The 13,929-nt window shown below is 41.2% G+C and overlaps 1 protein-coding gene across 11 annotated transcripts in view; it reads right to left on the bottom strand.

The window, feature by feature from the left end:
* SGMS1 (sphingomyelin synthase 1) overlaps positions 1-13,929 on the bottom strand; it is a 290,636-nt gene that overhangs the window by 241,304 nt on the left and 35,403 nt on the right. For all 11 annotated transcript variants that reach the window (XM_067710125.1, XM_067710129.1, XM_067710131.1 and 8 more), the window contains exon 2: positions 13,114-13,208. The gene's annotated coding sequence lies outside the window, so the exon portion shown is untranslated. The remainder of the gene's footprint in view (positions 1-13,113; positions 13,209-13,929) is intronic.

Here is a 13,929-nt window from a genome sequence, read left to right as displayed (position 1 = left end):
ATCTCGTCCAACTGCAAATACCAGCTACCTCTTGCTGCCCAAGAGTCAAATCACTGACAAAAAGTAGAAAAACTAATGGCTGCCTAATAAACTGTTTTATAAACAAATTCTCCCTTAGTGGAGGGAAAAGTAAACCTTAAAAAGCTGATGAAGAGACAACGTCTTTATAAAGCCACTTTGCCCGTGCCGGGGCAGCCTATGTTCCCTGCCCAGAGAGCTGTCATGCCCATCTTAATAGTTAATACTTTAAGAGAACATGCTGAACATTAAGAAAAGGCAAAAGCTTAAGAGTCGGAAGAATAAGAACTAAGAAAAGCAAATTCGAATCTGGGTGCAATTTCAGCAAAGCCTAGCATCTTTCCCATTTCCCCACAGTGAGCACTGTTGCATCTGGGAGGAAGGGAGCCAAGGGGGTACCATACGGTACCCAGCACACCACAATGTCTGAGCATAATTACAGCATAATAATACATAATGGTGTGATAATAAAATCCTCTGAATATTTAGCACTTACTATGTGCCAGGTGCTACTGTATGTGTATAGAGTGTACATGTCTCTGTGCACATATATATATGTAAGATAGATATAAAAATTTATATATTAACATAGAAAGCTCATATATTTTATATATTTAATAATAAATATATTAATGTATTATAATTAGTACTAAAAAATATATATATATATATAAAATCTCATTTAATCCTTAAAATAACCCTGAAGCAAACAACATTCCCATTTTACAGATGAGAAAACTGGGGTTTCGAAAGGTGAAGTAACTCGCCCATGGTCTCAGCCAAGATGCTAGGATATACAACCAGATCTGTTTTGTCTAATTCTAAACATGGGCTTTTACACACCATATCACCAAAGAAGGTTCCAAAAATTCCCAAGTGGGAGACAGTAGCCCCACCAACCCCACCACCTAACACGGATCTGCCCCAGCTTCTGATCAGAGATGCCCCACAAGAAGCTGGGTGATGGACGAGCTAAAGCAGCTCACCCTGCAGGCGAGACCCAACTTCTTTCAACAGAAGCATGGCCAGCTTGTCCCCATTATGGACCCAACAGTAAATCTCTCAAACAAGGTTATAACCGTGGCCTCCACAAAAGGCATCAGATACTGGGGTCTCACGTGAAAAGCCAGCGACCTCAGAAAACCCTCACCAAGTACCTGATCTTAGACCCTCTTTAGACACCCTTGTCTCACTGTCCTCCCAGCAGCCACCACAGCTGCAGCTGGAGGAACACACCCCCCTTTCAGCGAAACAGCCAAATGCCATAAATGCTACCCTTTCTTCTCATCTCCCTCCAAGAGCATGAGGAGTCCCACAATGGATAGGATATTTCATTCACACTCTGTCTGAAGAGCAATTTTTCCCATAGAGAAACTGGGTAGTTAAAATTCTCAACCAGATGAGGGGCCTATTCATGGCAATCTCAAAGCACAAATGACAAAGCTATAGTCTGCCTCACACATTTTTTGAATCACAAAACTATCTGTCTCATAAATTTAACCCTTCATTTCTTGATAGCACTTTTGATGGTACACATTACACTGTAACGTATGTATGTGATAAACCTCTGCCAATAGAAGTTTGTTAAAGAATACAAATCATAATTATCACATACTAAGTGCCAAAATCATGTTGGCAACAGAACGAAATTTTAAATAATAAAATGCCACAGGGCATGTAATGTAAATCACTTGGAAACTATACATATTTGCTTCTTCCTCGATTCTTTATTCAGGAATCTATAAATACTGCACAGAGCTGGGGCTTTAAGCCCTGGGAGTGAAGTAGCTCTAGCAAGATCAGAAGCTGGCAGTTTCTGCAAACAACAGTCGTAGCTCTCCTTTTAATTAAAAAAAAAAAAAAAAAAAAAGAGGTTTAGTTTCCATTGCTGACCCTCAGAATGCAGAAAATAGAAAACTCAGGCTGCTTCAATTAAGCTGAGAGTAACCAAGGAAATATTCTGCTCATGCTTGGGCTAGAGCTTTAAAAGTGGAAGCGTGGCAGAGGCAGCAATGCTGATAATCAACGAGGGTGACAAAACTCAGAAAACTCAGGCTGGACATTGGTCAGCTAACTTGTCATCATTTGCAAGTTTCCCTCTTAGCACTAAAAACTCTGGTCTCTGCCTGTGAAGTAACAGACACAGCGCCAGGAGGTCATTTTGCTACTGTATATATATTAAGGGAGAAGGACACAGAAATATAGAGAGAGGAGTTTCTAATTTAACAAAAAGGGTCCCTTCCTAACTGACAAGAATTCATAATTTATTTATATTTAGCTTTTTAAAAAAACTCAAAAACTAACAAGGAAGATCTACAGTACCGTGCTCCTATTATTTTAATTCAACCTCAAGACAGTAACTAAAATTACCCCTAGATTGTTGGTGGCTTTAACAATAAGAGTGAGTAACTGACTTTCTAAACTTAGGTAAACTGTGAATCTGATTTCCCCAAAGGTTGATAGAGTAATAAAAGGCCAATATTTTAAGTAGAAAGCAATTTCTCAGTTTTGCACACAGCTCTGCACACAAAAAAAGGATCTTGGGCAAGCTTCCACAACAATCAGCACGGAAGCAGAGAGGTTTTCCTTTCCTTTCCCAGTGGTGAAGTTATAGCTATTGAAGAGCTGCTGCTGTGCAGAGCTGCAAGTCTTCTGAAAAGAACTTCTGTTATCTAATCGCCACCAGGCCAGGAACTACCATCTCAGTTATCACCCAATGACCAAGGCATTCCTCTGAGGGGCTGTGCCCCAGTAAGCGGGAAGGAAGCATGGGTATCTATCTGCCACAGGACACGCCCAATGTTCAGAGAGGACAGAAAGAAACTGAATTTATCACCACAAGGGGCACATCAGGAGATAACCCAATAACCCAAGGTCAGTTGGCCTATATTAAAAGAACCGCACTGCCCTCCCCAAACCTGCTTAATTTTTGCAGAGACCTGCTATCAGAATTAAGGTTAGTTTTTTACCTACTCTCTGACGATCCGAGCTTGAATGCTTTGTTGAAGCATTTACTAGGGATCAAAGTCACAAACACAGCCTCACTCCCCATGCCATATTTATGTCCAATCCCTCTGGCCTGCGGCAGTGCCCTTTGTGGGTGGTCAAGGACAAACGGCATTAAAGCCTATTATTGGGCTTTTCATGTAAGAAGGCTTAATGTGTCAGCTGCATTTTAATCTAAGAATTAGATGCTTACCCTCAGAAAATTGCTTTTAGAAACATCAATAAGGATTTTTTTTAAGGATTCTTATTTTTTATCTCAAAGCCCAATTATTTATAAATTTATTGGTATTTTACATCTGAAATGAAAGCCTTTAACCAAGAAAAAGAGGCAGCTGCTTCAGAGTTAACAAGAAAGCCAAGATCTCTACTGAGGCAATCTAAATATATATCACGCCTTAAAAATAAAAGAACACCAGCTAAGGCTCACCACTGCAGGTATGTGTCTCACCAAATACCAACGCTACAAATCCTGCCCTGGATTTTTAAGACTTCTATATTGACTTCCAGTTAAAGACAGTGGACAGACACACATATTTAGTTCCTCTCTCTCCTAAACCCCCAATACAACAGTTACTGCTTTTTTTTTTTTTGCGGTACGCGGGCCTCTCACTGTTGTGGCCTCTCCCGTTGTGGAGCACAGGCTCCGGACGCGCAGGCTCAGCGGCCATGGCTCACGGGCCCAGCCGCTGCGCGGCATGTGGAATCTTCCCAGACCGGGGCACGAACCCGTGTCCCCTGCATCGGCAGGCGGACTCTCAACCACTGCGCCACCAGGGAAGCCCCAGTTACTGCTTTTTAAAGGCATAAATCCACAAGGAGAGAGATTTAAATTTTAAACTTTTTAAAGCTGGAAATCAATTTGAAAATGGCAATTGACGTAGCAGACCCAAAGAAGCCATATCTTCCAATTTATGAAGCCCCATTCTTAACCATGAACTGACACTCAAGGATCATCAGCCATATAAAGAAAGTATCTAATATGAAAGACGGAAACAAACAGGAAAAAAAGCAAGTTAATAAAAATCATGAGAAAAAGAAAGCTTCAAAAAGAAAAAAAAAAAGAAAAGAAAAAAAGTATAATTATCTCCTCAGAGAGCTAAGAGAATACTCTTATAAAAAAACAAGACTCTATAAAATAGAAGCATCCAGAGAAGAACAAACCAAAAAAAAGAACTATCAGAAAATAAAAACATGGTAACAAACATAAAAAATTGAATAGAAAGATTAGAAAGTAAAGTTGAGGAAATATTCTAAGAAAACAGCTTAAAAATAGAGGTGGAAAACAGGAGTAAAGATCACAGTCAACAGTATAAGTCAGTCAACACCTAACAGGAATTTCAGAAGGAAAGAACAGAGAAAAGAGGGGGAAAAGTCAGTAATGACAGACGTCAAGAAAATTCCTAAAAATGAAAGAGGTGAGTTTCCAGCCTGAAAATGCCCATTCAGATCTCAGCACAATACATGAAAATAGACCCTCCCCACCAAGGAACATTATCGTGAAGAACTAGGAGTCCGAGAGAAAAAGTAAGAAAGATCGTTCACCTGAGGAGAACGGGGAATCAGAAGGTCTTAGATTTATCACCACTAACACCGGAAGCCTGGAGGCAAAGAGCAAATCCTTCACTATTCTGAGGTTCAGAGACTGCCAGTCTAGAACTCTACACCAACCAGACTGTATGGTAAATATAAATATACAGCAGAAACTAACACGCCAAAATAAGGGAATAAACCAAGAAAGAAGGGAATATGGAATGTGGAAAACAGGGAAGCCCATAGAGAAGCAAGATAAGAGAAATCCCCAGAATGGTGTTGAAGGAAGAGTCCATCTCAAGGCGTGGTACACAGCAGGCCTGGAGAGGATATGGTCTAGACAGGTGCAGTGCCTAAGACTCCAGGTGAGATAATGTCAAGAAGATAAAATTGATAAAATACCTAAGATATTGGGAGGAGATTCACATGGAAGGCTGTTTGTGGCTAACTTAGTGATAAGGGCACAAAATTTTTAAAAACAAGACAATTATTAAATCCAAGAAAAATCTGTGTGCAGGAAAGTTAAAGTAATCAGACTATACTATATAGCATACCTGTGAATCCTGTTTACACAGTATAAGGTAAATACCAAATAAGAAACTGGAGGGCAGGGAGGGCGCAACACCATAAAGGGGATGAGAGGCCTTGTGGAACTACATAACCCTTTAAAAATCAAGCTTGTATAACTTCAATAAAAACAAAAACTAAACTTTAAAAAGATATTTCTATACTTAATATTTCATTAGTATACCACCTGATAGCTTACAAAATACTTTCACATGTGTCTAATCATTTAACTTCTAGCAGACTCTGCAAGTTCGGTTATTTCCTTTATAGAGATGAGAGAACTAGCTCAGGGAAGTTCAGCAACTTGACGAGTGACACAGGACAACAAGGGGGCAGAGGCAGAACTGGGAAGACAGTGGCACGCTCAAGGTGTGTTTGAGATTCACAGTATGGTTGATACGAATGGTGTGGGTAGGAGTCTAACGGGAGATAAGCCAAATCGAATTTTGGAGTGCGGGGTTCTCAAACTTGTGTGTCCACAACACTCACCTGGAGTTCCACTTATACGAGGTATCCAAAGTAGCCAAATTCACAGAGACAAAAGTAAACTGGTGGTTACCAGGGGCTGGGGAGGGGAAGAGAGGAAAGGAGAACCGTTTAATAGGTATAGAGTTTCAGGTTTGCAAGATGAGGAGGTTATGGAGATCTACTTCCCCACAATGTGAATATACTTAACACTACTGAACTGTACACGCAACAGTGGTTACGAGGATGAAGTTTATGTATTTTACAATTTAAGGAAAAAAGAATCACAGAGAGCTTGTTAAAACACTGACGGCTAGACCTCCACCCTACAGTTTCAACTCAGTAGGCTTGGGTGGGACCTAAGAAGTTCTACTTCTAACAAGTGCCCAGGTGATGCTGATGCCACTGTTCTGGGGACCAAATTTTAAGAACCACTGCTCTGGCTCAAAGGTTCTCAATCCTGAACGCACAGCACCTTCACCTGAGATCCTAGACCAAGTAAATAAAAACATGAGCGGGGGAGGGGGTACCTGGACACGGAGTGCTTTTATAGCCCTAAGGGTGATTCCAATATGCAGGCAGTTTGAGAGCCCCTGGCCTGGACAGTGACCCATGCCAATGGGCAGTACAGCGTGTGTTGAGTGCTACAAGCAGACCTGGGGCCACTCAGCCACATTCCGGCTCTGCCTCCGTTTCATCATCTACAAAATAGTGGTCACGCAGTTGTTGAGACTATTCAACAGGATAATCAATAAAAGAACTCAGGGCAGTACCCATCACACAATGAATAATAATGTTATTACTTTTGTTGTTGACTTACAGGAAACAAGGTTGCCCTTGTTTTTTCAGCTATAAAACAGGGTCAGGTTAAAGACAAGGAAGAATCTATTAATATTCAATCCCAGACTACTAAACAAGACAAAAAGCTCCCAAGGACCTAAGAACAAAGTAAGTGGGATTAAATCTAAGAACCTTTTATGATTCCCACAAGCATTTAGCAAACCAAGGGTCGTTTCTACAGAATTAGTAGCTGATCCCTTTACTCTCTGAATAGGTGTTATCTGGAGTATAAACACCATTGTAAAAGCAGGTGTTGGAATCAATACTCAAACACCACCACCTTCATCTGAAGAAAGAACATAATGCGGTGTGTTCACACAGAAGGTAATGTCAGACTCAGAGCCGAAATTCCTGAAGACATCTACACGGTAAACAATTTCTTGTCAAAAGAAACTGAAAATGAAGACAAAGGCATAGTTCAAATAGGTTTGTTCATTCAAGAACTATCTGAGCACCTCCCACATACCAGGCACAGGGGCAGCAAGGGAGGACAGGCCGCTCACTGCAGGGCAGAGTTTTCCATGCAGGGAAGCGGATGGGTTCGCCCACGAAGCAAGCTTTGGGAATGCCGAAGCGCACCCTTCTTCCTCAGAAGCACTGTAGGGAGAGCCAAAATTGTGGTTTCCGCTAAGTTTTTCTTCTCATGTAGAGCTGCATATTTGGGGTGGGATGTTAAAGATAATCCACAGTAACACAGCGTCTTGAGTCCACAGTCAGTACAAAGAAATCATTGTCTACTCCTCGGAAAGCAACATGACCCTCCTTAGATGTCTGGGTCACACCAAAGTCTGAGTCCCCGGGGCAAGCCTCCTTCATTAAGTCATTCGAATAATTTCCCCACAAAACTGTCTCACCGTTGTGGGAATATATTCTTAATGAGGAAAACGGTGTCTTTTTCTAGACAGAACTGGCTAAAGGCCTTTGGAAGCAGCATTCTGGGGCCGTGTGAGCCTCTCTGTCAAAAATTACGTCCTCACACCGTACTGATGGGTTCAAATTGCCTCCCAACCACAAAAATCTTGGTTTCCTCTAAAGCTCAGAATTACTGGCTCTGATTAAACAATCAGCAAACACCTCCGGAGTGAGTGCTAACCCTGGATACGGCTGACTGTCCCAAGCCTGTGCCCACCAGGGTGGAAAAATTCTGTGCCAACGTCCTCCCACTGATGTCCTCTAAATATCCCTGGGGGCACTCTGTACCTGGGAAGCTAAAGATCGGCCTGCAAATAGAATATGTAAGTAACGCTGCCCTGCTTGTACACGTAGGTACATCCAAACAACAGGCCTACTTTGTAAGAGTTTTTCCCTCTCTGCTTCTTTGATTGATTATTAATCCAAACGCTCCACAGTCATTACATAAAGGCAACTGTGGGGCCAGGGAAGAAGTCAGGAGACCTGACTGATGTTGCTGCCCCCTTACAGGCCATGCGACTCTGGACTTCCACAAGCTCACCTGTCACTCTGCGCAGGGCTGTCTCAAAGATAACAAAAATAACAAGGGACAGAGGGACCAGCATGTATCAGGTACTGTTCTAAGTGCCCTACAAATACCCATTAATTTAATCCTTCCCAGAACCTTATAAGGTAGGTACCTTTATCCCCATTGCACAGTGAGGAAACTAGGGCACAGAGAGGTTAAGTATTTGTCAAAATCTTATGTGGCTAATCACTGAGCCCACACAGTCTGGCCCCGGGATCCATGTTCTTAATCACTTCTTTATCCTGCCTCCCTGATGCTTCTTTCAAGTCAAACAAGTGAATACACCTGAAAATGCTCTGCAAACCATAAAAAGATACATTTATTATTATTATTATTAGTTTGCCTCTCAGCATCCACTGACCCTCCCTAATTTCTGTGCTTCTGGTGGGAACCATTCCCCGCTGTCATCAATCAGTGCTTGAAGAGGTGCTCACCTCAGACACTATGTGTGAAGCATATGACCTGGGCAATCCAGTCAGGATGGGCCCATGTCCCTGGCCACAGTGACTGGTCCAGCGCTAGGCACCAGAACAAGAACGTCGTCTGTGCAGTGCCTTGGATGGTCACTGCAACGACGTCAACCTGAAGCCGCTGGAGGTCTCACCTGTAGCCCAAGAACATGCAGCCAAGAATGATCCTCATAACATTGTTTGGATTCCCAATCTGGCCCTTCCTGAAGTCAGATCCATCTCTAGACTTTCAACCACCTGAACCAATAAACCTTTTTATTTAAGATAGTTTGAATTGGGTTTTCTGTTACTTGCAACCAAGAGAATCATTCTGATCTCTTTCTAAAACACGTTTCGCTCTATCAAGCTATATTCAGCTGCACTTCAGTCCTTTCCCTCTCCGAAAATAAAACTTGAGAGACTGAGAAAGTGAATGTTAATTAGCTAGCCTTGACAAATTAAACACTCCTGGAGCTGGAGTTCTTGACAGAAGAACTCCATATTATGTAGAATAGAAGATCCAGTTTTTTTAATGCCACAGATCAAGTGTTCTGGCCTATCATCAAATTTGTTTCGTAAAACTTTATTTTTAACCAAAGCAGTTAAGCCTGCAGTTTTCAGCTCTGCAAGGAAAACAACTGTGATATTTACTTCCTCTCAGTCTTCTCATTTTTCAGTTACCCCTAAATCCAAACCACTACAAAAAATTACTAAAATGAAGAATAAGATTGAGGTTTTTAAAAACATTTTAAACACAAGAAGCAGAAAGTTGTGTATGGGTGTATATATCATTTCTTCCTCATAAAGAAGAGGAACTAAACCTTAACCTTATTTATTAATTTTGCCAACAGAAGAAATCAGTACTAGTTTTAACCATATTCATTGAACTGTTCATTGCACCAGCTAACATTCCTTCCCTATAGTTCCTTCAGACAAATCCTCATAATTAGATTTCAGAGGAAAGCACACATTGGTCGCCCAGACCACAGCCTCAGAAGGTGCAAGCAGCGTGACACTTGACATCAGATGGCTCCTAAGGCAGTGTATAAACACTGTCAGGACTTTGTGCGTTTTCACATCTTCAAATTATTACACACAGCTAAATAACTACGGTGACAGGTCAGTCATAGCCCCAGTGTCCACCCGAAAAGCATAGATGAGCATATATAAAAATGCTAATTGAGTGAAAATGATGTTAAAAACCAGTTTCACACTTCTTGGAGAAAATTTAAAAATATTTCTCTATTTTCTATGTGCATTACATTGCACTCTACAGCCTCCTATTAAGAAGAAACAAACTTTAATGACCTCGAGTAAGCAAGCAGATAAGCATACCAACAAAGATACGTTTGTTTAACTACATTCCAAACTTTATTACCTTGTGTGCTGTTCTTTCTGCTGAGGCTTATTTTTTCTTATTATCATGGCCTAAGACTGAAGGTCTGCTTGGCTTGCTTTGGTAAGCTCTTCAAAGATCACAGCCCTATCCAGACAGGCTGCTTTCAAACAATCTTTGTTACAACATGTAAACAATTAGGACCTCTAAACACATAATTATTTATATGATATCATACAACATACTTTTTTATAACTGAATTAACCATTAGATTACACAGAGTAAGTGTTCATCAAATTTATAAAATTAACAAAAATAGCCGATATATTAGTTTAAATTTGAGGATTTTGTAAATCTATTTCCATATTACACTTTTGTTCTGATTCACAGAAAGCACAACCCTACAATGGAACTTCAAGTTCACAGGGGTCTCTGTAAAGCCCACAAGGGCAAGAACCATATCTGACTATCACCATTTCACGCCTGACGTACAATAGGCACTCTGTAAATATCTGTTGGATAAATAAACGAATAAATAAAGGTATTAACACTAAAAGTAATGGGCTCACACTATTTCATGACTACAGAGGTTATTATCACTATGTCCTTGCTTTGATGAAGTAAAGCAGGAGTTGACAAACTTTTATGCAAAGGGCCAGATGGTAAATATTCTAGCCATTGTGGCCCATATGGTCACTGTTGCAAATGCTCCACTCAACCTCTTTCACAACTATTCAACTCTGCTGTCGTAGCGCAAAAGCGGTCATAGACAATACATACACAAATGAGCACGACAGTGTTCAAATAAAACTTCATTTATAAAAACAGAATTTGGCCATAAAAACACCCAAATCCCATGGGAACCACTTTCTTATAATGAACACTCTATTCCCTGAAGGGTGGACATTGGTGGATTTGCTAAATTCAGCCAGACATGTTCTGTTTTGTTGGGTCAAAAATTGGGCAGGGCATATATACTCATTCCCCACAGCTCCATCACTCCTTACTGAGCAACCCCGCCCCCTACTAATTTCCGTCATGTTATAAGCCTGGCCCATGCAAGCCTTTGAGTTTACATCCTGAACTTTACAGTACAACTGGTTTCCAGCGATGTGGCCCATACTTGTACCTATGAAACTGTAACCACAACACAGGCTCCTCAAGAGCAAGCCCATGACTTGCAACTCTTCACCCTTCATCTAACACCTAATATCAACACCCAATGAACTTTAAATATTTACTGATTGCCTACTGTTTGATATAGTTACTGTCTCCTTGGAGGGGGTGCAGAAAGACTTACAATGACAGACAAAAGGATGGAAAAAACGTGCCAGCTGAGAACAAAGAGAAAAGGGACATGGTGAGTCACAGGAAAAGCAACAGGAATCATTACAGGACTGAAAAACCAATCTCTTCCAACTGTGTCTCAACCTTCTATCGGCTGCCGGGATTCCTCCTTTGTATCACAGCAGAAGCTGGGCAGAGGCTGGACAACTCGGGACACTTCAACGGTAACCACAATGAGGATAAAACCTTGGTTAATCCTCATTTCTGCCACAGGGTGCTCTGAGTGGATGAGCCCAGAAAAATCACCTGTATCTAACAGAAGGAATAAACTGCTGGATTCTCACACAATGGTATGCTCTACAGCAATGAAAATGATCAATCTACAACTACATGCAACAATACGGAGGAATCTTTCTAATACATTGTTGAATGAGGAAAGTCAGACACAGAAGAGTACGATCTGCATTATACATACACACACACACACACACACACACACACACACAGAAAGACAGGCAAACTAATTTATGCTCCTAGAAGTCAAGAGAGTAATTACCCACCGAGTGGGTAATGTCCGGAATCTAGTGTCTAGAGGAGGCATGAGGCTGTGGGGAGAATGTTCTGTTTCTTGATCTGGGTTCTGGTTACATTAGTGAGCTCAGTTTGGAAACTGCATTGAGCTATACACTTACAATATGCGTATTTTCTGTATATATATTCTATTTCAATAGAATGTTTAAGAAACAAACACTCCCCCATTTCTAAGTGGTCCAGGACTAGAGAGCCAACTGAAGGCCGCACACAGAGCCCCATATGCCTTCCCTTCCGCCATCCTGCAGAGCCTCTGGCCTCATGTGGAGCCCCAGGCACGCCTCCTCATTTTTTCTAAGCATAACCAGACAGAGGCCAAACAGTGAGAAAGCAAACTAGATCATTTTGAGATACCTGTAATTCCAGTCCCAGCGTCTTCGGAAAGTTAGTGTCTTTCAGAAACTTTACTGCTGTCACTAACTTTTTGTTCTAAATCAGAAATGAAAATACTAAGACGACTCTGCTGCCCTAAATGGCTCACTTAAACAGACTTCTTTTAAAATAACGCTCTAAATGGGTAAATCTAGTTGATAAACATGAATGAAGAAATGCTGCAACACTCAGGGCCTCCAGAAGAAGATACTGTAAACAAAATGTAACTGAGATTAGAATGGAGAACAGCAACAGCAACCCTGCAAGCACCACAGAGCTGTAATGACCGACTGTGTAAACGGCCCTCATGGGTAATACTTACAACTACAGTCCAAGCTGAACACACATCTTTAAGACTTTATGTAAAGTTTCGACTCAGGTAGTCAAATTTTGGGGCTGGGAATCATTCTGATTCTAATGTTGATCTTAATACACTAACCTCAACTGGACATTACCACTCATATTCTTTTCCCATTCTCCTTGTAAGTGCAGGCTAAAAGAATCAATTAAGACCTTTGATCACATTAAATCACAGAGACTGGTCTACTTGTGAATGCTGGTCAGGAAGGAGGGAAGAGTAGTCATCAGATCCTCTGACCTAACAATAAACATCAGCTACAGCGGGCCAGATGGGCAGATTACCAGGAACAGAGAAAGCACAGTAATCCTCTCTTATACAGGGCACACGCGTGTAGTGCAAATTCCAATCCTTCATGTCCAGATGTTTTCCATATCAAACAAATTCACTATATAGGTCTGTCCATTAAGTAAGTCACTGTTTAAATATTTTTTAAATCTGACCTTATTTATATCAGCCAGGAAGGGAACATAAATTCAAAATTACATCTTTTAATAGGAAACTGTAACTGTGTTTAATTAAATGATTCTGTCATGGAGTTTATGAATGTTCCAAAATGTCCCTCAGGGGAGAATATTCTTATTTTTAGGAACTGCATCCCCAAGAATTGAGGATAAAATGTCATGATCTCTTCAACTTACTTTCACATGTTTCAGCAGAAAACAGTAGAAACCTACTACACACACACACACAGGTACACACAATGTGGCAGAATGCTAACAACTGTTAAATGTAAACTCACTGTCCATTTTTTAACTCTTCAGTATGTTTGAACATTTTTATAATAAAAAGACGCACAGAAATCTTTACTCACCTTTCAAGTGGATGGCCGTCTTCTTTTTCCTAATCAAAAACGAACGGCTAAATATGCCCAGAGGCACATTTATGGATGTTCATGCTGTCCTCGCCCTGCAAGAATAAGCAAAACACGTTACCACCAAAGGTTTTTATTAAGTTAATGCCATTTCAGTTGAGACAGTGTTAATATATGTCAAGCCTGTAGGTTAAAATTCTGTTGAAACTGTTTTTTAAGCAAGGAGAAAAGTGAAAAGAGAAAAAAATAATCCCATCACGTACTGAATGTAGGGAACAACCACTGGCCTGACCCACTCAAGGAACTTCTGGAACAAAGGAATTCCTCAGTAAGTTTCTTTTAATTCACATAAATTTCAGGGCAGTGATGTAGCCTAAACTTCCACGTGAACAAAAACTGGGGCTTCAAGGACCGGAGCTTGACTCTGACCTTGGATTCTGAGACTACACTTAGAAGGCACTCATGTACCCTCACAGAACCACACCAGACATGCTGCTCCACTCGACTATAATACGTACTCTAGGGCACAGTGGCCCGAGGGCCTGATGGCCTCCACCACACCTCACCACACCTCACGGCCCTGTGAGGCAAGCGGTGTTTACTGATTCCATTTTCCAGAGGAGGCAGCTAAGTGTCAGAGATGATATAGGACATTCAAAACATCAGACATGAAACTGCTACTTAGGTCTTCTGACCTCAAGCTCAGGGCTTATCTCACTAGGAAAGGAGAAAGCACAGTACTTATATCAGCTAGGAAGGGAACATAAATTCACAGGCCGTCCCCACGCTCCCTACCCCATAACATGACACCCTCCT

The sequence above is a fragment of the Pseudorca crassidens genome, chromosome 16, assembly GCF_039906515.1.
Source record: "Pseudorca crassidens isolate mPseCra1 chromosome 16, mPseCra1.hap1, whole genome shotgun sequence".
Lineage (NCBI taxonomy): Eukaryota > Metazoa > Chordata > Mammalia > Artiodactyla > Delphinidae > Pseudorca > Pseudorca crassidens.
The sequence above is the reverse complement of the archived record's forward strand: the minus strand, read 5'-3'. Positions and strand labels throughout refer to the sequence as shown.